The 24,345-nt window shown below is 38.2% G+C and overlaps 1 long non-coding RNA gene across 1 annotated transcript in view; it reads right to left on the reverse strand.

Moving 5' to 3' along the window:
- LOC307191244 overlaps positions 1-24,345 on the reverse strand; it is a 136,936-nt gene that overhangs the window by 34,024 nt on the left and 78,567 nt on the right. The gene's annotated exons all lie outside the window — the stretch shown is intronic.

Here is a 24,345-nt window from a genome sequence, read left to right on the forward strand (position 1 = left end):
CTACGCTTGGGCAGTGGCAGTGTCCTGGTTCTTCTCTCTGCTTCCCACCTCTCCACAAGTCCACTCCATACATCCCCTCCTGATGAAAATTCCAAAGTGAGTGCTTCCGCTGTGTCATCATATTCTCATTGGAAAAATCTTCCATGAAGCCCTCAATTTTTAAGATGCAGTCCCATGTGTTTTCCACAAAAGCCTGAACACTCATCCCATGGTGATCTCAAATCCTTCTAAAATTTTAAGCTACTTTTATTGTTTTCACTAGTTTGAAATCGTATATTATGTAGTTCAGATGTTTGGCTACCCTGGTTGAAAAGGCTTAATCTCCTAAAGCTTTCAGAGGACAGAAATCCTGTTCTTACTTCTGTCTCTGAGCTGAGCACAGTCTTATACGTGGCATGTTTCCCAATATCCAGTTGATTGATTTTTTTAATGAACTGATACCAAGATGTTATAAATGTAACTTTATAATTCTGTTGTCTTCATCAATTTATATGAACCAAATTCGTTGTGAAATGAGAGTAGCAAGCATCTCAAGGAAATAATTGCTTAACTGTAGGAGGCTAATGTGTGTGAAATTGATCAGGATGTGAATTTTGATGTGATACTTTTATAGCAGGAAGAGTTGTTTTTTAGCGTATTGAAGCCTAGAGCTGTACTGAGTAAACTCTTATATGAATAAAAGAAAAGTACATCTACGCGTTTGCCGAAAAATGTATTCTCAGGAGCGTGACATGAAGTAAAACCTTGAAATTAGTCATATTCCCTTTGTATTTATTATTTCCACATAGACTACAAAAAGGTAGAAATGTGCGTGATTAAAATTAATTTAGCTCTATTCTTCAGTCTTAGGAATGCATTTGACATGATACTGCCAGGGAAAAATAAGGAAATCAATGTTTTTACAACCTTCTACTTAAGGTCCCTGATCTCCAGTCAGTTCTACACTTACTTAAAACGACTTTGCATTTGTTGTAGGAGCCTAGTCTGACTTTCTTTGTCAAGGGAAATGATGTCTTGGGTGATCAAATTGTGTTGTCTCTGACTTCTATTTGGTAACTCCAGTCAATAACCCTTTCTCTACTGGATAACTTAATAAAACCTGAACTTCAGAGTAACTTCATAGGAGACGCTATACATGACGTGGAGGAATAAATAGCACCTCCACCATCCTTCCATCCCAATCCCAGGACAGGCACCTATTTTTCCTAGGTTCACATAGGACCATATGGTGCCTACTTGCTGCCCTTCTAGCACACTTTATTCACTATGATGGGAAGAACAGAGCTAACAAATTCTCTATCTTTTTCTGTATTCTTTATAATTCAATGCTATAGAGGAAGATGTGAAATCTGGGTTGTCCATGTAGATGCACTGGCAGGTACACTTCTAACCTCTTCTAACCAAAGAGCTACGTATTCTGTTTCATGCAGGGTAATCAGCACCATAGGCATACCTAACAAATGGTTCGTTCATTAAAAGCTTGATGAGGGAAATAGAACCCTTGATAGTCTCTATAAGAAATATTGCCCTTGGGAAACTTAAAGAAAAAGAGGGTGTTCTATATCTTTATGTATTTTCGGCCGCCTGGAGCAGTTCTGTAATGCACAGTGCAATTTATTACATAGAACAGCCAATGGGCATCACTCTTGGAAAAAAAAATACAGATTGTGAGCTCTGTTGCTGTGAATGAGTGGATCTCCGGTAATGAATGCAGCTGATAGGTGTGTGAGTGTGTAGGAGTGTGTAGGTGTGTATGCTCTTTAAAAACTTCAATCTTTAATGAAGTTAAAAACCTTAAAATTCACTAATTCTATTTCTAATTGAGTGCTGTAATGTCTCCATTTGCCATGTTTGAATGGTTCAGAATAGAATAGATTTAATCAGGAAGATGATGTGACATTAAAGTCAGAATTATAGCTCTTCCTGAACTTTTCTAAAGTGCTTGCTTTCTTCCATTCCCTTTTCTCACACATTTGAGCATTTACCAAAATAATAATAATAACAGTTCCTAGCTTTTCTGGTTCCCTATTTTCCCCTTAATGAAACCATGGATATTAATACAGGGAGGTGGGGAGAAGAAATCTTAAGGGACAGAACTTCTAAAGCACTGGTGTTGAACTGGGTGTGATTTTGACCCCAGGGGATAATTGGCAATATCTGGAGACATTTTTAGTTGTCACAAATTGGGGGATGGGTGTGTGTGCGCACGTGGGCATACACTACCGGCACCCAGAGAATGGAGGACAAAGATACTGTTAAATATCCCATAAAATACAGGAAAAACCTTTCTCCCTGCCAAACAAGGATGTATTTGGCCCCAAATGTCAATAGTGCCCAAGTTGAGAGGTCTCTCCTGTTACACTCCCAAAGCCTAGTGCCCGTAAGGGAGGAATCCAGGCTCCCTCCCCTCCGTGTGTGGACTTCCGTTGTCTTCTCTAGTAAATAAGTTAAGCTGATCCCTGAGGTTCCTTTTAGGACCATTCAGTTTTTCTTTTCTTTATCATTTTGCTCTATGCTGTTTTGATCTTCCTCCTTTTTTTCCCCCTTTCCCAGTATATATGTGCTTTGAAAACATCCTAGACACCTTCCATTTTACTTTTTTTTTTTTTTTTTGCCGTACGCGGGCCTCTCACTGCTGTGGCCTCTGCCGTTGCGGAGCACAGGCTCCGGACGCGCAGGCTCAGTGGCCTTGGCTCACGGGCCCAGCCGCTCCGCGGCATGTGGGATCTTCCCGAACCGGGGCACGAACCCGCGTCCCCTGCATCGGCAGGCGGACTCTCAACCACTGCGCCACCAGGGAAGCCCTTCCATTTTACTTTTGCTTTCTTTGTGAAGTTTTTGCACTTCTAACAATGAAGAGACATTGTGGATTCTTCTCTAGGATGGTCAGAACTAATCATACAATGAGATTGTTCTAGTAAATACTCTTCTGTGCTATTTTAAACCATGCTTTATTATTTGTACTCTTGTTTTATACAAGCTCTAAACTCTATTTTTCTAAATAGGTGTACTCTCTAGTGCTTTGTTCACTATAACATGTTCCTCTCATTTTTCTCCGTAGCAGGCACAAACATAAATTATGTGTCTGTGTGTGAGTTTGGCATTAGGCAGTGGGCATTTATCTACATGGTCAAAATAATCGACTGTCAATATTAGACTCAAGTGTTAGAAAAAAAATGAACTATAATAAAGGTAAGAGAAAGAGAATTTTAGAGTGGAAATGAGCCTTAACTGGAATCTATTAGTTTTCAAAACGTATTCCTTAGAGGTATAAGCTGAGAGACAAAAGAGGGATAAGTGAAGGTAGGATTCAGCAAGGAAGAGAGCGAGCAGTGGACGCCTTTCTCCCAGCAGCGTTCAGCTTCCTCTGCCAGAGGAGTTATCCGGCACCTGTCTGAGGAGTCAGTGTAGAAGTTTGTCCTTCTCATCACGGGCTCCTCCTTGCTGTTTTCAGCTCCTAAGTGTGGGACTGTTGACAGCAGAGAGGCCAGCCTTCTCTTTGCTACCTTTATCTCCCCAGAAGTCCCTTTATTACTCTGGTCTTTGATCTCCACAAAAAATTCACATACCACTCTGTGAGAATCATAAAATAGAGAAATTATAAAGTAAGAGGGGAAAAGTCACAGTTTTCCATAAAAATCCACTCAAGTATGTGATTTCAGTCTTATCTATAGACATAGATGCACACACACACACGATCTCACGTACCCATACACATTATTTCCTGACTCATTCATTAATACGCATTGGGTACCAAGTATGTGCTAAAGCACTGAGGATATAAAGAGTGCCCTGTGTATAAACCCACTCTATAATCTATTATATCTATCTATCTATCTATCTATCTATCTTTCTATCTTTCTATCTTTCTACCTACTTGGTTATCCACATAGTAGCCAGGGAGATCATTTAAAAATCAGATCATGGCACTCCCTGAGAAGAAATCCTTCAATGAGTTTCAACCCTAACTTCTTACCATAGCTTATTACACCTCCCATGATCTGGCTTCTACCTACCTCTCCAAACTCAGCTCTTCCTTCTTGCCCTGTGTTTACATTGCTTGAAGAGTCAAGTTCTTTAAATTTGTAGGGTCTTTGTACTTTAGGTTTTTCCTATCCCAGCTTGACCCTTTTATTATCTTTTATATCTGAGTCTAAGTTTAATACTTATGACTCTTTACCATATAGTTTTGTTTATTTCCTTTATAGCTTTGATTATAATCTATACATATATGTGTATTTGTCTCTTATTATAGTATTAGTACTGTCCACTCCTTGTTCAACCCGCTTCTTGCCATCTCCAGTGAGAAGTCACAATAAGTATACTCAAAATGGTGAAAGTTTACAAAAATAGTTAAAAATAGATGAATAATAAGATTGTATCTTAAGGAAGATGAATTGAATCTATTTGGAATGACTGTTGAAGGAGATCGGAGATAAACCCTGGAAAGAACTCTAAGGACTGCAGAAGGAATAGAAAATCAAGGCAATGTTGTTTCATGAAAAACAACAATTAGAACAGAGCTAGCATACTAAGGTGCACTCTGTGACAGATATTGGGGACTTGATATATTCTACCTCACATGATCGTCACAACAAATCCGGAAACGGCCATTGTCCTTTTATAAGGAGAAAGACAAAGCTTATAAAGATTATACCCATTCTCTAAGTTCTAAAGTGGCAGAATTAGTACTTGCAATGAATTTGGTTCTCTCCCTAAGCCCATGCACTTTCTAGTACCCCATGCTAGTAAAAAAAACAAACAAAAACAATAAAAAAGTGGCAGGTATTCCAAAAGCTAGGGAAAATGTTGAGATACCAAATAAATCAAAGGATAAATAAGAGGAAACCGGTGAAAGGAAAATGGTGAGTAGGATTAGAGTTACTGTTTCATAAGGTTAGGCAGTAAGAAAGAAAGGGAGAAATGGGCAGATAATTGATAGTAAAGTCAGTATATATCTAGCATGCAGGCTGTTGTATAATAACAACCAAATATAATCGAAAATAAAATATACTTTTCAACTGATCCCTTGAAATAACTTCTCTCAATACAGATACATCAAATAGTTATATCTTGTCAGGGTATTCAGGCAAAAGTCTATTTTCGTGGCCTAAGTTTAGTATTTCCACTCTTCAGTTTCACCTGCATGAATATAATTGTTTTGTTTCTTTGCCAATAATTTTACGGAAAGCAGTTTCTAAAGGGTAAAAAAAATGCACATATAAAACATAACTTTCATTTGGCATGTATTTGGTAGTCTGTTTTGTTTGCAAATCCAGAAAAAAACAATGATTCTTCTCAGGGATTTTTTTTTTTTTTCTAACACGTTGCTCCAGTATGTTTTCACTGCTGCTGAATGGTTGCTACCAGAGCGCAGAGCTGGAAAGAACAGCAGGGTCTTCCTTTGGCTTCCACATACTAATTTGGAAATGGAACTGTCTTTGGGAAGCCTCTCTTGTTAATGTTGATTTTTGGATGTAGTTATGCATCCAAATTTCTTTTCCCTGATGCAGCCATGGAAAAGCCGTGTTACCCTGAACTTTGCCAATGGGAAATGGTAAGAAGCATCATACCTTATGCCCCCAAATATGTATCTTGAATTTAGTGATCAAGACAATGTTGCAACTGCCAGTACCCAGCAGAAACATTCTGTAGCAACAATATTGACTTGTATACACAGGAGATGAACTCTCTTTCAGGAAACCAGATATTAATCTATTCAAATTCAAACATTTTATAATCAAAAAGGTACCTACTTATTCATTTGTTCTGATCTCTGCCTTCCTCTTACCTAAATAATTGATATGTACTGAGAGTTAGATAAGGAGCAGTGTGTTGTGATCAAGAACTTGAACTCTAGAACCTAAATGCCAGGGTTCAAATCTACCGTTATGTTCAGTATCCATCAACTACTTAAATTCTCTGGGTCACAGGTTCTTAGTTTGTAAAATGGTCTGATGAAGATGATAATAGTATCTACCTCTCAAGCAGGCCTTGAGAATTAAATGTGAAATGGTTAGAAGGGTCTCTGGCTCATATAAATATTAGGCTGTGCTACTGTTATGTTATTGTTACTTATTCCCGGTAGTGTGGAAACAAAGAGGACAGAATCAGTATCTCCAGTAACTTACAGTATAGTTGAGGAGATAAAAAGTAAATAAATGGACTTCTGACTTATCTATATGATGTTAAAAACAATATGAGATTTAATTAGTGGTAAAACAACACCAGTTTATAAGGTGTGCATTTTACATAAATATACACTATAAACGTTGTGCTTAAATTATATTTACCGTCGTATTACATTAGAATCCAAAGAAATTTTACAGATCAGATTGTACCACTGGTTCATTAAAAAAATGAGGAAGCAGGCTCAGATGTTAAGAGTTCAGCCCAGCCTCCTTTATCAAAGATAAGGTGACCATATGTGCGTGGGTTTATCTCTGGGCTTTCTATCCTGTTCCATTGATCTATAGTTCTGTTTTTGTGCCAGTACCACACTGTCTTCATTACTGTAGCTTTGTAGTATAATCTGAAGTCAGGGAGCCTGATTCCTCCAGCTCCGTTTTTCTTTCTCAAGATTGCTTTGGCTATTCGGGGTCTTTTGTGTTTCCATACAAATTGTGAAATTTTTTGTTCTAGTTCTGTGAAAAATGCCAGTGGTAGTTTGATAGGGATTGCATTGAATCTGTAGATTGCTTTGGGTAGTAGAGTCACTTTCACAATGTTGATTCTTCCAATCCAAGAACATGGTATATCTCTCCATCTATTTGTATCATCTTTAATTTCTTTCATCAGTGTCTTATAATTTTCTGCATACAGGTCTTTTGTCTCATCAGGTAGGTTTATTCCTAGATATTTTATTCTTTTTGTTGCAATGGTAAAAGAATATACAGTGGAGAAAAGACAGCCTCTTCAATAAGTGGTGCTGGGAAACCTGAACAGCTACATGTAAAAGAATGAAATTAGAACACTCCCTAACACCATACACAAAAGTAAACTCAAAATGGATTAAAGACCTAAATGTAAGGCCAGACACCATCAAACTCTTAGAGGAAAACATAGGCAGAACACTCTATGACATAAATCACAGCAAGATCCTTTTTGACCCACCTCCTAGAGAAATGGAAATAAAAACAAAAATAAACAAATGGGACCTAATGAAACTTAAAAGCTTTGCACAGCAAAGGAAACCATAAACAAGACCAAAAGACCACCCTCAGAATGGGAGAAAATATTTGCAGATGAAGCAACTGACAAAGGATTAATTTCCAATATTTACAAGCAGCTCATGCAGCTCAATATCAAAAACACAAACAACCCAATCCAAAAATGGGCAGAAGACCTAAATAGACATTTCTCCAAAGAAGACATACAGATTGCCAACAAACACATGAAAGAATGCTCAACATCATTAATCATTAGAGAAATGCAAATCAAAACTACAATGAGATATCATCTCACACTGGTCAGAATGGCCATCATCAAAAAATCTACAACAGTAAATGCTGGAGAGGGTGTGGAGAAAAGGGAACCCTCTAGCACTATTGGTGGGAATGTAAATTGATACAGCCACTATGGAGAACAGTATGGAGGTTCCTTAGAAAACTAAAAATAGAACTACCATACGACCCAGCAATCCCACTACTGGGCATATACCCTGAGAAAACCATAATTCAAAAAGAGTCATGTAGGGCTTCCCTGGTGGCACAGTGGTTGAGAGTCCACCTGCCGATGCGGGGGACATGGGTTCGTGCCCCGGTCCGGGAAGATCCCACATGCCGCGGAGCGGCTGGGCCTGTGAGCCATGGCCACTGAGCCTGCGCATCTGGAACCTGTGCTCCACAATGGGAGAGGCCACAACAATGAGAGGCCCATGTACCACACACACACACAAAAAGTCATGTACCAAAATGTTCATTGCAGTTCTATTTACAATAGCCAGGACATGGAAGCAACCTAAGTGTCCATCAGGAGATGAATGGATAAAGAAGATGTGGCACATATATACAATGGAATATTACTCAGCCATAAAAAGGAACAAACTGAGTTATTTGTAGTGAGGTGGATGGACCTAGAGACTGTCATACAGAGTAAAGTAATTCAGAAAGAGAAAAACAAATACCGTATACTAAAAAAAAAGAAAATGGTCAGAAGAACCTAGGCGCAAGACGGGAATAAAGATGCAGACCTACTAGAGAATGGACTTGAGGATATGGGGAGGGGGGAGGGTAAGCTGGGACAAAGTGAGAGAGTGGCATGGACATATATACATTACCAAACGTAAAATAGATAGCTAGTGGAAGGAGCCGCGTAGCACAGGGAGATCAGCTCAGTGCTTTGTGATCACCAAGAGGGGTGGGATAGGGAGGGTGGGAGGGAGGGAGACACAAGAGGAAAGAGATATGGGAACATATGTATGTGTATAACTGATTCACTTTGTTATAAAGCAGAAACTGACACAGCACTGTAAAGCAACTATACTCTACTAAAGATGTTAAAAAAAAAAAAAAAAAGTTCAGCCCAGGGTTACACAGCTCTGTGGTAACATGACCCAGAGCAGAGAGTCTTCTGATGTTCATTCCTGGACTTCTTTCCACTGGTCCATGTTGGTTTTCAAATTAGGAACAGGAGATTATGTCAGATTAATGGGGGTCAGGGAAGGGTGTACCAGATATATAGGATTATACTTGGATGTAGTGGAGCTCTGGATTTAGTGGAGCTCTGGCATACTTTTCCAATCCAGTTGGCTGAGGGAAGAGTTTTAGGGATTAAAAGCGTAAAGTAAATAGGCACATTGCTATTTCCCCCGTAGAACAGGAGGAAGTTGTTCAAGGAATGCAGAGACTTGTCAGGGAGTAGTGGGTGGTTACATAAATTTCTACATTCACTTAACAAATATTTATTGACTATTTACTGAATGCCAAGCTTATTGTGTTGTGCACACCTGGTATAAATCAGAGAACAAAACAAAGACTTCTGATCAATGGAGCTTAAAATGTGGTAGAAGACTAACTTATAATTGTAATATATAAATAAAATATACAGAGATTATGTAGTATGTTAGAAAATAAGTGAAAAACACTATGGCAAAGGAAGATGTAGGATAAAAGGGATCTGGTGTGTTATTTGGAAGGCAGGCGGGTTGGGCACATAACAGTATCAAATAGATCAGCATATGCCTCATAGTAAAGGTGATAAAAGAACTTCCAACAGGTGAGGGAGCGATCCAAGTAGATATGTTGGGGAAGAACATCCCAGGCAGAAAGAAAAGCCAAGACCCAAAAGATAGGAGCATGCCTAAAATGTGTGAAGCAAAGAAGTTACGTTTCTAGAAAGGTGAGTGACAGGAGAGTAGTAAAAGAGGAAAGGTAATGGGGGTTCATTACATATAAGACCTATAGTCCACCTCAAACACTTTGCCTTTTACCCTGAATGAAATAAGGAAGCAACGGAAGAATCATAATCTATTTCCCATTATAAATGGTCATTCTGGCTGCTGTGTTAAAAATATAGACTTCAAGGTCCAGCTATAGAAACAGAGAGAACTGTTAAAATCCAGGTGAGCCCAGAGTGTGTGGTAGTGGAAGTTTTGAAGTGTGGAGAAGTAGTTGGATTCTGGATATAATTTGAAGTCAGTTTACTGAGAGACTGCATATGCTGTATAGGACACGGAGAAGAGTCAAGGATAAGTAAGAAAATGTGGCGTTGAGAAAGTAAAGAAATTGTTTCAAGAAGAAGGCCGTGATCCACCATGTATGTTGCTGCTAGAATCTCAAATAAGATAAGGACTGAGAACTAAGTCCATCAGATGGATCACATCCATCAGGACAAGAGATAAGAGATCTTAAAGATAAGAGATCTTGACAAGAGAAAGCAGTGAGCGCTCTGTGGGGTGGTAGAGGCAACACTTGTTGTAAATGGTTTTAATTGAGAAAGAGGATGAGATCAGAAATTGCAGATCAGGAGTAAACCATGTCAGGTGGGGAATTTTGCATTAAAAAATGAGTAGCTGGAGGGGAAATTTGGGATAAAGTTTTGTGGGGGTTTTTTTGAGTTGAAAGAGTTTGCAAAGGAGTGATCTACTAGGTTTTACAAAACTATGGAGTACTTTGAATCTCTTCTAGATTGGGTTAAGGTAAAGCTGCTTAAGTATCCATTTTCACCTAGAATTTAAAATCATTCAAAATATGGGACCAATCATAAGAAATTGTATATGCTCACCATATTGACAATAATTACTGACTTTAAAATAATTCCTCATTTTTGTATTAATCATTCCTGCATTCTAATTGCTAAGAAAATAAAATCCATTCTGTCCTCTCATCAACACTTCTGGTAAATTGAAACAAAATGCACCAAAATAGAGAGAGCTCTATTTTCAACTGCCTTCAAAAAGAAATACTGAACTGAAACCAGTAACTTCTAAATCCACCCTTGTTTCCAAGAAGTTTTCTAACTGCTAATTACTGAATGTTTTAAATATTGTAAATATAAGAAACTGTACAGTACGGTGTGGGATATGGTCTGTTGTATTTAGAAGATGTCCTAGACTCATTAGCTGTTGTTGTATCAGTCAGAGTTCAGTGAGGAAACAGAAACCATCCAGTTATTTCAACAGAGAGAATTCAGGAGAGAAATGGCTAAATAGACACTGGCAGACCAAAAGAAGGCAAAGGAAACTAAGGTAACGCAAGGATAGTAATTGCTGGAGAAATGAAGGGAAGATATTGGGGTATCAGAATATAGAGAGTTGGAGGAGGGCTCCTGCAGAACTGGAACCCAGACCTCTGCATAAGTGACTTGAATGTTGATAGAGGTTTAATTAGTAGAACACACTACTTACAGCTAAGGATTCAATGCCCTGTGTAAATGCATGAATAACCGTTAGTAAAGAATATTCATGGAGACAATATTATGCATAATTAAATATGGTAAATAATATGTATTATGTGCTATCAAGACTGTCAGCACATGCTTGCATTAATGCATTCTGTGACATATTTGTATGAAAACACATAGCATGTCCTACGTAAATCGAATCACATGTAGTAGCAGTGCATATATTAATGGCAAAGGAAGCAATGTTGCCCTACTTTGTTGGTACCTTTTGAGATTGGAAGAAGAACCCCAAGGATCGCGATCAGTCCTCTGAGCACAGGTGCCTCCAGTGTGTGCTGATGACCTCAGGTGGCCTCGGCTTGCGGCAGCTTGAAGCAGGGTTTCAGTCCCTGCCGGTGATTGAGGTTGGGTCACAGCAGTGAGAGTACCACATTCTAGCCACTAGACCACTGGTCAGTGACAAGGCCGTGGCTCTCTGGCTTTGTGGAAGAAGAATTCCCGCAAGGATGGAAAGTAGTGAAACAAGTACAGTGTTTATTAGGAGGAAAAAGAAAACAGAGTACAGTACTAGGACGGGTGGGCTCAGAGAGCGTCGCACCCTCGTGGCAGTTTAAATCACTTATATGGGGCATTTCTTCGGGTTTCCTTTGGCCAATCATTTTGATTTGCCTGGTTGAGAGTCCGTATTCGGTATATCTCAGGGTCCTCCTGTGTGCGCGCGCATCTCTTAGCCAAGATGGATTCTACTCAAGAGGCCTATGGGCCGTTAGCATCACTTACTATGGAGTGGTGCCCCCTCCCTTTTTGACCTCCAAGGAGCTTTTCTGCACATGTGTAGTCGGGGAGGTCTCCTGACTTTGAGAATAAGAAATACACGGTCTCTTATCTTCTGTCTGGGCAGGGCCCAGCCACCTCCCTCAATTGTCCTACTATTTTCCTCCTGGAGTATAGGTCCACAGAGAAGAAACTCCAACTGTTTGCCCCAGGGGCCCATCTATCTCCTGCCTCACTGACATGTTTCAGAGTATGGGAAAATCTGGAAGTGGTAACCGAACGCTACGGGGACCAATTACAGGTACAGAGGTAAAGGGCCATTTGTGTGGCAACACTGGTAAGAACAGCAAACTAAAGAAGAAGGAACCAGTTCCTTCTTTTTCCCTCTGCCTCACGGTCTTCCTCTAGCACCCAGATGGTAGAATCTAACACAGAACCAGCTGGTGAAGGAGGGATGTAATTTTCAGTCTCATAGGCAGCATCACAAAATAAAAATAGAGAAGCGTAGATATTTTGACCTGAGAGACAATAGTTCAATATCTGACAAAACTGTCAAATACGTGTTTTGGCCTATTGATCTGTAAAAATCATGTTTAGTTGCCAATTCTGATACTGAACAAATTGATGAACCCCAAAAAGGTTCTATGATCACTTAAGTGAACTCAACACCTACAGTTCATGGAAATAAACACAGAAGTGAATGCTTTGTTCTCATCTCTGAAATTTCAACTAACCTCATAAATGCTGTACTTAAATACAGGTATTTTAGCTCAAGGCTCAGGCATGGGAGGCAGGGGTCCCGGAGAAGGGCCATTATGTATACTTTAAGCTACAGGCAACATCCCTTTAGTGATTAACTTGTAGCAGAAGTAATAGAATACAAAGGTTAAAGGAAAAGAAGCGGATCCAATATGGAGTCAGATTTGTCCTTCCCTATTACGAAAACAACCATGTCTGTTTCCATCTCCACTCTTCCTTTCCAGTAAAACCCAGATCATAAACACACCTGATTCCACTCTCCATTTGTTTCTGGGCATTTTTTTTTTTTTTTTTTTTTTACTATCCTGCTCATAGCCCAAGGGGAAAAAAACCTATCTTCAAGAAATTGTCAGGACTTCCCTGGTGGCACAGTGGATAAGACTCCAGGCTCCCAATGCAGGAGGCCCGGGTTTGATCCCTAGTCAGGAAACTAGACCCCACATGCATACGGCATCTAAGAGTTCACATGCCACAACTAAGGACCCCACGTGCCACAACTAAGACCTGGTGCAACCAAATAAATAAATATGAAAAAAAGAAATTGTCAACAAGGCCAACCTTTGGTTATTGCCTCTTTGGCCTCATTTCTGGGTGACCAAGAGAGTTCCTCCCACCACACCCACAGGTCCCCAAAGTGTACTAAGCACATAATGCCAGAAACGTTAGTTTTAGAACTTTATTTCTTTCCATTGTGATGAACAGGGGTTTTGATCCCTATTAAAATTCTAATATTTCTGGAAGAAGTTTCACATCTTTTTCCCTGAGAACCGATTTTGGTGTGAATATTGTACCAGAAATGATCAGGAGGGAGATGATACTGAAAAGGGAAGAGAAAAAGTTAGCCTGGCTGGAAACAAATGTAACTTTTGTAAAGGATGGTGCCTTCCTGTAAATGCAATTCTCAAAGCACTTGTCATGTTTCTTTTCATTCTCCAGCTTTGAGGCACTTCCTCAGGTCACTCTTTCTGAGCATTCTACTCAAGGCTAACCTCTATTCTATATTATTGAACTCTATTTCCTTTAGCAGTTCTCTTTTCGAAGTATATTTGATTTACAATATTATCAATATATTAGTTTCAGGTGTACAGCATGGTGATTCAGTATTTTTACAAATTATAATCCATTAAAAGTTATTATAAGATAATGGTTATAATTCCCTGTGCTGCACAACATATCCTTGTTGCTTATCTGTTTTATACATAGTAGTTTGTATCTCTTAATCCCATACCCCAAATTTGCTCCTCTCCCCACTGGTAACCACTGGTTTGTTTTCTATATCTGGGAGTCTGTTTTGCTATAACATTCATTTGTATTATTTTTTAGATTCCACATATAAGTGATACCATACAGTATTTGTTTTTCTCTGACTTATTTTACTAAACATAATATTCTCTAGGTCCATCCACATTGCTGCAAATGGCAGAATTTTTTTTATGGCTGAGTAATATTTCATTTTACATACACACACATATATATATACGTGTGTGTGTGTGTGTGTGTGTGTGTATACACCACATCTTCTTTATCTGTTCATGTGTTGATGGACACTTGGGTTGCTTTCATATTTTGGCTATTGTAAATACTGCTGCTATGAACATTGGGGTGCGTGTATCTTTTCGAATTAGTGTTTTCATTTTTTTCTGGATATATACCCAGGAGTGGAATTGCTAGATCATATGGTAGTTCTATTTTCAGGTTTTTGAGGAAAACTCTGTACTGTTTTCATAGTGGCTGCACCAATTTACACTTCCACCAACAGTGTTCAAGCGTTCCTTTTCTCCATATCGTCGCCAACATTTGTTATTTGTAGACTTTTTGATAATAGCCATTCTGACAGGTCTGAGATAATACCTCATGGCTGTTTTGACTTGCATTTCCCTGATGATTAGTGATGTTGACTGAGCATCTTTTCATGTGCCTGTTCACCATCTCTATGATTTCTTTGGAAAAATAACTATTCAGGTCTCCTGCCCATTTTTTGATTGGGTTCTTTGTTGTTGTTGGGTTTTTTTGTTGTTGCGTTGCATGAACTGTTTATAAATTTTCGATATTAACCCCTTGTCAGTCATATCATTTACAAACATTTTCTCCCATTCCATAGGTGATCTTTTCATTTTGTTGATGGTTTCCTTTGCTGTGCAAAAGGTGGTAGGTTAAATCCCATTTGTTTATTTGTGCTTTTATTTCTTTTGCCTTAGGAGACAGATCCAAAAAACACTGCTATGATTTATGTCAAAGAGTGTTCTGCCTATGTTCTCTTCTAGACGTTTTATGGTTTCAGGTCTTACATTTAGATCTTCAAATCATTTTGAGTTTGTTTTTGTATATGGTGTAAGGGAATGTTCAAATCTCATTGTTTTGCACATAACTGTTCAGTTTTCCCAGTACCGCTTATTGAAGAGACTGTCTTCTCCATTGTATATTCTTGCCTCCTTTGTTGTAGATTAACCATAGGTGCAAGGGTTTATTGCTGGGCTCTCTATTCTGTTCCATTGATCTATGTGTCTCTTTTTGTGCAAGCACTATGATGTTTTGATTACTGTAGCTTTGCCGTATAGTCCTTTGGCATCTGTTTTTAAAATAATATGTGGTTGCTTTGTTTCAATTTTTATTTCTTGTTTATCTCTAACACTAATATAAGCTCTTTGAGAATCAGGATTCCACATCCCTGGTTCCACAGTGTTTCCCAGGAGTCTAGTCCTGTACCTGACACAGAAATACATGTTCAATGCACTTGGCCAGACAGATAAACAAATGAATAGTATGAGTTTCAGATACTTTTTACTCCACCCAAATATAAGTGCCTATATTTATCAGAAAAGGTACAATAAATTAAATTTTAATTCAAATTTTTATGTTACATATTTATGTTTTCATCATCAGTAATTCAATTAGTGGCATGCAGTGGGACATTATATTGATTTTTTAAGTACGTTAATTTCACATTAAATCAGCAATAACAAAAACAATTTATATGCTTTTCACGTTCTAAAGAAGTAATAAAAACACTGCAACTAAATGACAGTTTAATAATGTGAAGTTTTATTTGAAAATCTGTCATTTCTTTGTGTTCATACTGACACTATTTTTTAACTTTCCCCAGTAATTTCTCATCTTTAGCTTTAAAATGGAAAAGTGATTAAACATGTCAAAACAAATAATTCTGCATTTTAGTTTTTCAAGTAAATTAAAATTTCATGGGCCTCTGGAAAACAGTCATATGGAAACATCCAATAATAACCACATCAGCTTCTAATGGAACAGCTTCCACCAAGCTTAAAAGACCTTTTATGTTTTGACAAACCCATTTTGAATGACAGCTGAAAAAAAAAGAAGTTTGGCTTATCCCTAATAATGCTGCTTATGACAATAGTTCTTCAGAGGGTTTATTTCTGCACCATGGATTACATGCACAACAGGACCATGAGCTGCATTTATTTATGAAAAGATACCACTTTTCACACTGCTCAGTTAAATCACATCTTATTTTGCTGACCTGGAATTCAGCACAATTAACCTATTCATTTGTTGTGAATAAGAGGTGGTGGTTTAATGCAAGCATTAGCACATCTTAAAATAAAATAGAGGTATTTGTGTCTCAGGGTGATTTTTCTTCAATATTAAAAAGCATTGGCAATACCTAAATCTATAGCAAAAGCTGAATGGTGGAGTTTTCTGTATCTGTCATTCTTCCTTCTTCTGGTTGCTGGAATGAATTGTGGGCTGTGCAGCATCTACTGGGGGCCATGCACAGGAAACGCACTTAGAAAATATAGAGAGGAATAAAACAGGCTCCCAAAGCAGAAACAGTTTATACTTTAAAGGAAGAAACAGATGATTTGAAACAAAAAATTACAGTGCAGTGTAATAAATTCTATGAAATATGCATATAGATCATTTGCCTACAAACAACGGTATACCTGCTTCCTCAGGGGATTCAATGGACATTTGACAGAGGAAATAACATGTGATCTAAGACATAATGGAAAGTCAGCGTTCTCGATTTGGTCAGGGGGTGGTAAGTGAGTCTAAAGCCAAGGGAACAGCCTCTGCCTGGTATAAAATGACACGATTCTTCAAGGAAATTTAGGGGTGTCTGGAGCACACGAACAATACTGAAGAGAAGCAGAAGTTTCTTACACTAATTCAAATTGGGAAGTATCGTGTGTCCTTTTAGGGAACTTTGATCATATTTCTGTGGGTAGCTATTAGAACTAGATAAGTAAAAGAATTATATTATCAAATGATGATATAATTTTCATTTTAGAAATGTGATTTTTAAGGTCACCAATTTTTTTAACGGTGTGCAAGTTATTAAAATCTCTACAGGAAATGAGGGGGCTAGAATAAGGTAAAACTAAAGAAATAGAGCATTTAGAAAGTCACATATACCTATTTATCTATGGTGCTCAAATGTTTAATTTGGCTGAAACCTTTTGAGAAAAATTTTAAATCAACCATACTCTTTCTTCAATGTTGATTACATTTATCAGTCTTCATTTTAAAATATATTAAACAAAGTATACCCATCTTTTTTCAGTCATAACCATATTTTCTAAACACCAGAATCATTGCATGACCTACAGATATTTTTTGTACTTATTAATTCATTTATACAATATGATTGACTGACTCAGGTATCATTACTGAATTAAGTCGTACGGACACTACTCGGGCCCTAGACTGGCCGAGGCTCTCTGCCGTGGCAGGGGACTGTTCTTTTCCCATTTGGTTCCAGTAAGCGAATAACTAAGATCGACACAGCGCAAGCTTTATTCAGTGACCAACAAATAAAGAAGCAGGAACTAAGTTCACAGGTCAATTTTTCGCCCATTTCTGGCAAGAGTGGTTTAATTTTAAACAGTAAAGACAAAGGGAGGAGGAGTGAGGCTAATAATGATGGGGAGGTATATGCATTAGTCTACCAGGGAAGGGGCAGGGCATTTTCCCTGAGGGAGCAGGGTGCCCACCCCCTTTTTATCCTTTTTTGGTCCTTAATATCTGGTCCCGGCCACCAATAGCTGTATAGTAAAATCAACATATAATGAGACTCAGGGTCTGTTGGAGGTCAGATTCGTCACCACCTTGGTCCCAGCTGGTTCCATCTGTTTATTCCCCTTGTGCAATGCATAGCTTCATTTCTTATCTCTGGACCCTTTAACTTAAAGCTTTATGTTCACTCCTGCTAAATGAGGGGGCAGGGGACGGTGTAGTGGCAGGTTTTGAGCAAGGACACTCGTGCTAACAGTGGAGGGTTCTGAGCAAATACCTGGAGCAGTTCTGGCAACAGTATAAAAATCAAACCACAATTAATGGTGTACCTCAAACTGTCATTATTCGGGTCTGTCCAACCTTATAGTTGTGCCTCACAACTCAGAACATGTGTTGAAAGCACATCACCAATACCTAACCTGATAACTATGCAGAAACCTTAACTAAGAATTTATACAGCTAAGTATATCTATTATCCATTTACAGATCAGATCTTTACATGATATGAATCAAATATTTTCAGGGCAGAAGCTACAACAGAGAAACGACAAACTATCCAAGGGTTTCAGTTACTTGGCTTTAAGTAGTTGAGAAAACACAATTTATATGACCCTAGAAACATAAGAGGTTTGCTTGGATAAGTTTACATTATTTTGAGCTATCCAGTCACTGAACCACTGTGGCTAACAAATTGGTTTGTCGGTATCTCAAGCAATCACAAGCTAAGACAGCTGCTTTCTTGAACTGAAATGTTTTTCCAGGATAATTTTGATTGTTATAAAAGTAAATATTCAATATGCAGACCTGTCATATAAGTGATGTTGATAGATGCTCATTATTAGATTCAGGCCATTTATCTCCTTTATATTTATGGTTTTAGGAACCAAGCTTATTTATTAAATTATGGGAATATGGAATTAGATGCCCAGTTAAGGCTCAGAGGAGAAAAAGATTGCTGGGAGTTTATAACTACAGAAGTTTTATCCATGTTACAAACTATTTTGCTAAAAGCTTCTTACCCTATCAAGAAATTTAGTTTTTAATCATTATAGCTGTATTTTAACCACTACAACCACCTACCTTTATGAATTAGGCATATATTTACTGAGCACTGGCAATTTTTATTATACACAGTGTGCTCATCACAAGAAATGTAGCGATTTAAAACCCTGAAAGAGTTCAGAATTTAATAAACAAGATATAAAATTACAATATCGCGTGTTAAGTATGCATTTTAAAAGGCATCCAAGTCTTAGCGAGGGTTGGCTGGAGACTTAACATTTATTTTTGTTCTTTTTGTTAATGCTTAAGTCAAAAAACTGTGTAAGCATAGTAGAATGGGCAGGAGGAAGGGTAATGCTTTCAGTGAGGTCAGAATACACAAATTCCCAGAGATGTTTTAGTACCTAGAAGCCTAGGAGGAGAAGAAAGAAACAAGCACTGCATCTGTTGGCTAAACGGAGAATTGATTGCGAAAAGTTTTGGATTCCATGTAAAGAAAGTTGGTTTCTCTCCCGAAAGTACGGGGAAACCATTGAAAGCTTTGGAAGTAACATCAGTTTTTGTTACTAGCATCCGTTGAAATGGTGACAAGGGGACAGAATCAAGAGGTGGTGAGCAGAAAAAAATGTAAAGGATTTGGTGACCAGCTGGATGTGTAGGTAAGCAAGCAAAGGGGAGGTGATGAGCACTCCCTAATTTAAGACATGGGTAACTTAATGATATTTGATAACAGAGATGCAAAAGAAACATACACGGGGATGATGAATGCAGCGGAAGATGTGTAGTGTTTGAAGCGCCACTAGGACACTCGCACTCAGATTGCATTACCCAGAAGCAGGAGAATGTAGATTCTTCTCCCGGTACTCAGGGTAAAGAAACATAATCCTCCCGTGAGGGTGTTTTATATCCTGAGTAATATTGTTAAGCTGCCTCTCCTTGGAGCACATATATACATACAGAAATGTATATGGTTATGCATATATAAGGTACCTAAGTCTATCTACCACTTTACACTTGGGATCGCGTGCAGTGCCTGGCACATAGTAGGAACTCAACTCCAATGTGTTGGATATTTCTGGGGCTCTACCCAGCCTTTTTCTCTAAGAGGGATTTTTCTGATTGTCTCAGTACAAGTTCTCCTGTTCCTAGTTCAGTTTAAGAGAAAAGAGCTTACACAGCCTTCCCTGTGCTCTCTCAGGGTAAATACTGGCATCAGTTCAGTTTAAGAGAAAAGAGCTTACACAGCCTTCCCTGTGCTCTCTCCTGGTAAATACTGGCATCTTCATGGGATGATGTGCTGACCTCCTTATTTAGAACCCCTGTCCTCAGTTTGAAGAGGTTATTTCTGCTTCTGATAAAATTGAAATCTCTTCCTGTGAAGCTACCCATTCAAGAGTTCTCCTTCTTAGACATCATGGTGGAGATCTGATCCCAGGAGAATCTTACAAGTTTTATTTAATGAATCTTTATTCCTTTTTCATCAAGAATGCCATTTCCATTTGTTACAAAGATATCTGCTTTGATTGTCTCTCTTGCTCCAGAGCGAAAGAAGGAAAACACAGGAAGCGTTTGTATTTTACGGTAACACTTCATTAGGGACTTGGATTTGCCCCATGTATGTGACTAGAGCATATATTATGCATGGAATATCTTGCTATTAAAAACAACAAAAACCATACCCTGTGTCTTGTCCCCTAAAAATCAAAAGGCCTCTTTGGCAATCCCTTTCTGCTTTTTTGCACACTAACAAATGTTCCCCCTGTCTCTTCATAAAGGATATCAGTGTTCTACTCTGGGCACGTGGAAACACCCATTTATAGCTGGTCTAATGAATAGAGCATCTATATTCTTACGTAGCTTCGTATTTATGTCCACCCATATATCACTGCTTAAGATTTAATCTTTAGATTATCTGAAGAGCTCATTTAGTAAATGAAAAAAGTAATTTGTCTTTTAACTATTATTTGAATAACGTACAGTACAAAACAAGAGAAAAAAGTCACTTTCTCTTCATAAGCTAATAGTTGTTCTTGCTTCTGATCTGTTAACAGTCAATCCATCATCAATGGCAAAAGCAATCCAGCATTCCTCCATGTGTTGCACATGGGTGTAGACAGGTATAACCTTAGCGACTGAAAATATCTTCTACGAATGTATTTATGCAGGAAAAGTTTGGTTGTAATAGTCATTTTATACATATTTACTGTCCACTTTACTTTCTCTGTCTCCACCCATTAGTGGGTTGCATGGCAGGTCAAGTTTGGGATCCAATGTTATAGTTAAAAGCACGCTCAAATCATTACTCAGGTTTAGCAAGTCTAGAAGCAGAGACATAATTTTGCCTAATGAATGTCACCTGAGCTAAGTAAGCATGAAAACATGTCTGACCCTTAGGAGACTTAAGCATATGCATTAATAATAATGTTTCGCTAGAACCATGTTACACAGACACTTTATAACAGCAGGGACTCACTGTCCTCACAGGTTTTCATATAAGCCAGGGTCGGGTTTCAAGTCTCTTCCGTGTGCATCTCATCCTGGGACCCGTGGATTTCCAGGGTCTGCTCTTCTCACAGTGATGGCGGACTCACACTGCCCTAAGCCAGACACAAAAAGCACAAGCCTTTGTGGTGAAAACTAAGGACGGGTGAATGAGAGCCAGGAAAACTAACCTCAGTATGGACAGCTACTCCCCCAGGGTGGCACAGCTGTGAGAACCAAGAAAGTGATAGAGGCCAGAGCCAGGAGGGAGGGGAGCATGAGTCTCCTGTCATAAAAGTAAAAGGAAGTGGACGACACACTCAGCGTAAAAAGAAAGAAAAAGAAAAAAGTATTTAACAGTCCTCTCCTTAAAATGTCTGAGAAAATATTCTGAAACTTATCAAACCGGATAAAAGAATACCGTAGTCCCTTTGTATCCGTGGTGGATTGGTTCCAGGACCCCCACAAAAATCAGTAGCCACAGACGCTCAAGTCTCTTATATAAAATGGTGGAGTAGGGTCAGCCCTCTGTATCTGTGGTTGGATGAATCCACGAATGCGCAACCCGTGCATGCAGAGGGCCCACTGTATAGGAATATGTGGTATATCCTCTTAGTGTGCTATTCTGTTGTATTAATACGTTGAAAGTAGATGAAAGTACTTTTAACAGGTTTTCTGATTACCATTTTTTTTTTGTCAACCCTAACTCACTTAGGTGTCTTCTTCCAAAACGTTTATTCATCTCCTGCGGCTGGGAAAGATCTATCATCTTATGAAAAACTCCTTTATTATTCTAGCATACAACTATTTAGATCTCATATTGCCATAGAATTTTTTATACAACTATTTCATCATTCTAATTAAATTGTAACTTTCTCTAGGGCAGGCAATAGATTGCATTTTCTGTGGTGTCAAAAAGATTGCTTTGAAGTTAGTTAGGTGTTGAAGAAACTTCTGTCAATGAGTATCTCCAATATCAATGTTTAACCAAGAAAGGCTTTCATCAGAAAGCCACGCCGAACAAAGTACAGTCATTAACTGTTTTGTGTTAGAGAAATCACTTTGATATTAGAAAACAGTTTCCTTCATTTCTATACCTCTCCAGAACTGTCATTATTTGCTGTCAAAATGTATTCTGTCTATATGTGGCATTAATGATGGAAACAGACATCCTACTTTGGTAACGTATAAGGTTTCTGTGATTCCTAAATTGGACATCTTATCTGGCAGAACAAAGTAAGGAACTTACACCTTCACCCCTTTCCTATTTTCTTTTCTTTAACAAAATTGTTTTAGCTTTTCTGACTCAGACATTCAGTTGTACAAGGTTGGATTTATGAAAGTAAGGTGCATTTTGAAACTCGAGAAAATGAAAATCTGTTCTACTGTAAATCCCTCCACAACTGGAGACAGACAGATTGACTTTTTTTTGGTAGCAATGACAGCTGTTTATGCCTGAACTATTCCACAGATAAGTGGAAGATTTGATTTTCAAGTGATCTTGGCACGTTCATGTTGATAAACAAAAGCATAATTGAAAGAATTCAATTCATGTTTTCAAATGTTGGTAAGTTAGGAAACAAAGAAGGACTGTTTGGAACTATTTCTCCTATTTTGAAAGCCATTTGTGACAGTGCCATTATTTAATAGGCCCGAATTTACAAAGCAGGCCTAATAGAGGCTGCTTATTCATTTCCAAACGCCAGGCCTGCAGCTGCCTCCAGGTAAACGGGGCCTTGTTTTATGGTCGATAAACCAAGTAGTTAGGTTCTGTTCCAAGTCTGGCTAAGAAAGGCTTGCATGAAACACATGGTTCCTATTTATATGTCCTTTTATTTTATTTTTAAAAACTACTTATTACCTAAATTAACAGTTGATTTTATTCTTTACTGTAAGATATAGTTAAATGTAATAAGGAATAATATTTAAGTAAATGTAACATTTTAGTCTAACAGATTTTTAGACTTGTAAATAAAATTTAAGGCTGCTTACTCTTCGTCTTAAATACGAGAAAAGGTTTAAACCTTATTCTCTTCCACTTGTTGTGGATTTTAACTTTAATTTTGCTCTTCAGATTGAGGGGTCACCATCAACTTTTGGCTAAAATTGGTCCTTCCATAGTTTTTGCTCTGTTCAAGTCTCCAGGCTGGCTCTCTATGCTTCTTTAAGGATTTCAAATGAAACCCAAGCCTTGATAAGAAATTTGGTATTTTCAGAATCATTGTCTTTCCATAAGAGAGTAATTTCCTCATACTCCTAATCTCATTACCCAAGACACTTGCCAGGGAAAAAGTGAATCTTGCTTGACAATAATTAGACTTAACTGTTCTCCAAGGAGACTGATGAAGGTTGAGTGCCAACATGCATATTATTGAAAAACTCCACAAGAGATTCCTATATGGACCCCTGTTTTAAAACTGCTGATAAAGTCCACCATTCTTATTTCAAAACTAAGAGAATTAGGATGCAATAGCAAAATGGTTTGCCCAGTTTTTAAACAAATGTAATAGTGGTTTTAATATTACATCTGGAATTGCCCTGTCACTATAAGACTGCTTTTTTCCTCTCTTCTTTTTCTTACTTGGATCATATGGAAACTGACATTTCTTTTTCTTACTTGGATCATATGGAAACTGACATTTTTCTCTCTCAACATTCTCAGTCATACATCTTTGACTTTTACATTACTGGTTGATATTAATTTTTGTTCTCCCCATATCTCTTATGCTTTCACACTCAAGCATCTTCATGTTCTTTGCCAGGATTCTCAGAATAATGGTATAACAGTCTACCTCTGATATTAAATGGTGAACTTTTTATAATTTTCTTTAACATTTGTAATCACTTTTAGTCTCGATTAGATGTTTCAATTATAACACTGCAAATTTCAAAACATATGTGTATAACTAGATTTTAAGGTGTTTCAAATGTCGTCTGTATGTAATGTCAAATGTAGACATTAAAAATGATAGATAAGAATTATTGGGCTTCCCTGGTGGTGCAGTGGTTGAGAGTCCACCTGCCGATGCAGGGGATGCGGGTTCGTGCCCCGGTCCGGGAAGATCCCACATGCCACAGCATGGCTGGGCCCGTGAGCCATGGCCGCTGAGCCTGCGTGTCCAGAGCCTGTGCTCCGCAGCGGGAGAAGCCCGCGTACCGCAAAAAAAAAAGAATGACTGATGTTATTTTAAAAGCTTTGTATGTCACAGGTTTTGAAATGGAGGAAGTTGCTATGGTAAATATGGATTTGTTCCTAATTAATTCAGACATGAGAGCAGTTACTAATGGCCTAATTTTCGCCTAAATTGGCTTGGGTATGTAAGTATTTATAGTCACCACATATGATAAAGGTTATGTTTGATTCAAGTTGATTTCTAAAATGTCTTTGCTTCTTCTGAAAATGAACAAAACTCATGTGAAGATTTGAAAGATTTTAATATTTTATATTGGAGTTTCATTCTGCACCTTTTCCAATTACTGTAAATTAGGGGAAAA

This window comes from Stenella coeruleoalba, assembly GCF_951394435.1.
Source record: "Stenella coeruleoalba genome assembly, chromosome: 9".
Classification (NCBI taxonomy): domain Eukaryota; kingdom Metazoa; phylum Chordata; class Mammalia; order Artiodactyla; family Delphinidae; genus Stenella; species Stenella coeruleoalba.